We start from the raw sequence: 3,832 nt of genomic DNA, 5'->3' as shown, positions 1-3,832 counted from the left end.
AGGACTCCAGGAGTACCAGCTGCTACCCATAGCCTTCTCTATAACAAGAAGATGCTATGCACTGAACATCGGTGTTCCCCTCAAATTCATAGGTTGAAATCCCAAATGCCAGTGTGAAGGTATTAGGAAGTTGGGCCTTTAGGAGGTGAGGGTAGAGCCCTTGTGAATGGGATTAATGTTTTTATTAAAAAAAAAAAAAAAAAAAAGACACAAGAGCTTGCTCTCCCTCTCTGCTCTCCACCATGTGAGGACGTGAGAAGAAGGCCATCTGCAAACCAGGAAGAGGGCTCTCACCAGTACAGAAACTACCAGCGTCATGATCTTGGACTTCCAGCTTCCAGAACTGTGAGAAGTTAAGTATTTGTTATTTCAACCACCCAGTCTATGGAAACTTGTTACAGAAGCCTGAGCTAAGACAGATGGTGAGGACTCTAGGAGTGTGATGACCCAACCACACATGTGAAAAGGAAGAACCTCCTTGATCACCAACAGTTTGGGCTGCATTGCCCAGTGGGGTGGAACTGTCTGCGGGCAGCAGCTGCACAGGCCCCGCGGAGTCTGACCACGAAGTAGAACTACTAGGGCGTAGGCCTTGGTGCTTGCTCTTCTTGCCCCTAGATTCTTATTAACCCATTGGCCTCAAGCCAAGTCCCCTTCTTTGAAATGCGGTGCCTCTAGGAGGCAGTGCAGTCCATTTGGAGATCTCTGTTGCTGCGGTGGCCTAAGTCTCTGGGACTCCTGGAGAGGAAGCTCTTGCTGATAGGACAGCAGGGATTTTCCTGCGTGCTGACACCAGGAGGCATTTGTAACGCTGGTAGCAGCTCTGCATGGCTCTAATCTGGTTTATGCAAACCCAGTCATTTTGCAGTCCATAGGGAAGGCTAGGAGGAGGGATTTGCTTTGATCTATTATCAAAAAAGGTTTTGCATTTACGTGGGAATGGCTAAAGCTAAAAATATTGCTGTTTGGGAGAAATGTGCACCCATCTATGTCTTAAATTCAGGTATTTTAAATGATACTGTGGCATCTTGGAACACCCAGCATTAAACAAACAAACGTGAAACTCCCTGTTTCATTCTTCAGATAAAGACCAAATGAAGGGAGGTGCCAGGCATCCAAGCACTTGTGCAAGTTTCCTGCCTCTTCTCCTGTACCAGAGTCTTCCAGGACCCTGTGCTCCAATCGGGCCATAGCTGCTTGAAAGCAGAGGAATGCTTTCCATCAAGGGCCTTGACTCGAGACTCTATACATGAAGACTGGGGAGTTGGCACCATTGTTTCAGAAAGGATTTTCTTCCACATTCTGCTCTAGCCCAAGGGAATGGGATCCAAAGAGTCAGGAGACTGGGTCTGAATGTAAACACTGCCTCTTACCAGCTGTAAGGGATTAGCTTAGGCAGGCTCTTAACCTCTGAGTCTGATCTTCTCCTTTGTAAGATGGACCCCTAACCCCCAACCCCCAGCCACCTTCCTCCTGTTATGGGGTTTTTGTGAGAATTAAATGGAGCAGTGTAGGTGAAGGTACTTGTAATGATAAAGCATATACTTGTAGGGGACATCTTTGGGTTTTGTCACCGAGCATCTTTTACCTCTCCTAGTAACAGCATATTACAACCTAAATTATAACCTGTAGCCTAAATTTCCTCGGGACAACAAACTTGATCCTGATTACTCCCTGGGCTACAGGTGTACTTGACCCTGGACAGTCCCAGAGCTGGGGGTGTGGCTCCTTGCCTAGGAGAGCCTTGCACCCTCCCAGCCATCTCCTGTGGTAGACTTGCCCTCAGAATCCTTTCCAACTGCCCCCCACTGTGCTGTCCATATTGCAGTGGTTTAAAAAAACAAAAACAAAAAAAACCTTTCTAGACTTTTGTACAGGCAATTATATGAATTTAAATTATTTTCCAAAATTTTTCATTCAAACTAGATTTGGAAGGCAGGAATGCAGAAGAGATAGTTTTCCTATGACATTCACATTTTCTGTAGGCACACATGCTCATAGACACTTCCCATGTACAGTGGTTTGACCTCTGGTCCATTGTGTCTTGGATTTCAGAAGCAGTTTGGAGGCAATGTTACCAGCTTCCTGGCCTCCTGATCCCCAAATCACAAATATGACATGTGATCTTGAATTCAACTGTTCTCATGGTGGCCTCCTGATTCCGCTTCCTTCCTGAGTGTTTCAAGAGTCATAACTCTCCCTAGCAAGTTCATTCCACTGTATTCTGGGAGTCATTTCTAAAGCTTCAATCTAAAACTTCCTCCTTTAGACAGTGGAGCTTGAAGACGGGTCAGCTTGAAAAACTATGACCATCAGAAGGACAAACCCTTCTCAGACACCATCAGACTTAAGTCCACTCCCTGTCCCAAGTTCTCCATTTGTGCTTTGGGGGACCAGCAGCACTATAATGAGGCCAACACTGTGGCTATTCTCCACATGGACATTGAGACACTGAAGAAACTCAACAAGAATAAGCAATTAGTCAAGAAGTTGGCCAAAAAGTATGATGCCTCTTTGGCTTCAGAATCTCTGATAAAGCAGATCCCATAAATCCTGGGTCCAGGCCTGAATACACTGGCAAGTTCCCCTCATTGCTGACCCACAATGAGAACTTGGCAACCAGAGTGGATGAAGTGAAGTCTGTAATCAAATTCCTGGTGAAGAAGGTGCTGTATCTGCCCGCGTCTGATGGCCATGAGAAGATGACCAATGATAAGTTTGTGTACAACATCCACTTGGCTGCCAGTTTCCAGGTATCACTGCTCAGGAAGAACTGGCAGAACATCCAGGCTTTATACATTAAGAGTGCCATGGGTAACCCTTAGAGCCATACTAAAGTGGAGCTTAATTAAACCCTAGTGCTACCAATAAATAAATAAATAAATAAATAAATAAATCTATCTCCTTCAACCCATCTAACAATTTTGCAAGCATTCAGTACTAGATTTGAATCCCTAGATTAGAGTAGAGTAGCTTCTATATTCTAGAGTAGCTTCTATATTCTACAAATGAAGCCTGCCTGGTACAGAAGAGGCAGACATTTGGGACCCCAGGTGGACCAACGGGGAGTCAGATCACAGAATTTCATTCCAATGGTTGATAAATAGAGGCTAACTTTCCAACAGACTTGGAGGTTATAAGGCCAGAGCTGCTGGCAGCCATCTTATCTTGCCTTCACAAAAGAGCTTGTCTGAGAAAAGCATCAGTGAGAAGGGGCCAAGACAAGAGATGAGAGGAGCCTGATCTTGACACCATTTGGATACCTGAATCAAGCAACGTCTTGTGCCAAACCCATTCCTGGACTTTGCAGTTACATGAGCCAGTAAGTTCCCCCTTCTATCTGAGACAGAGTTGAGCTGGTCCATCATTTGACCAAAACATAACTTACCAGCCGTAACGGTGACCACAGGAGAGAAAAAACCGGCAGCAGTAGTCAGATGGCTATAGATCACATAGTCTCAACCATAGGTCTGCATCAGAATCACCTGGTAGCATCTTACAAGGTACAAGTGAACATGTCTGGGCCTGGGCCCTCCAGGTCACATGAGAGACACCTGTGAGCAAATGGAAAATTCTCCCAGGTGAGCTGGTTTCCACATGTACCTCTGGAGAGTGTGGCTACTGTGGATCAACTCACAGGGAAGGGAGGATAAGGCAGTGGTCATTTCTTGAAAATACTTGAATGTTTGAATCTCAGTTCAAAGCACTCACATTATTTTTTATTTAATTTTTATTTTCTCCTTTTAGGGTTAAAAAACCTTTGCATTAAATCACCCAGTATTATAACCACCAGATGAGAATACTATCGAGTGAAATATTTCAGCCCAGCTTG

The 3,832-nt window shown here is 44.9% G+C and overlaps 1 pseudogene; it reads left to right on the top strand.

The window, feature by feature from the left end:
* Window positions 1-316: 316 nt before the first annotated feature.
* On the top strand, window positions 317-2,825 carry LOC116597087 (annotated as a pseudogene).
* The last annotated feature ends 1,007 nt before the right edge of the window (window positions 2,826-3,832 follow it).

The sequence above is a fragment of the Mustela erminea genome, chromosome 8 (genome assembly GCF_009829155.1).
Source record: "Mustela erminea isolate mMusErm1 chromosome 8, mMusErm1.Pri, whole genome shotgun sequence".
In the NCBI taxonomy this organism is placed as follows: Eukaryota; Metazoa; Chordata; class Mammalia; order Carnivora; family Mustelidae; genus Mustela; species Mustela erminea.
This window is presented reverse-complemented; position numbering and strand designations above follow the sequence as displayed.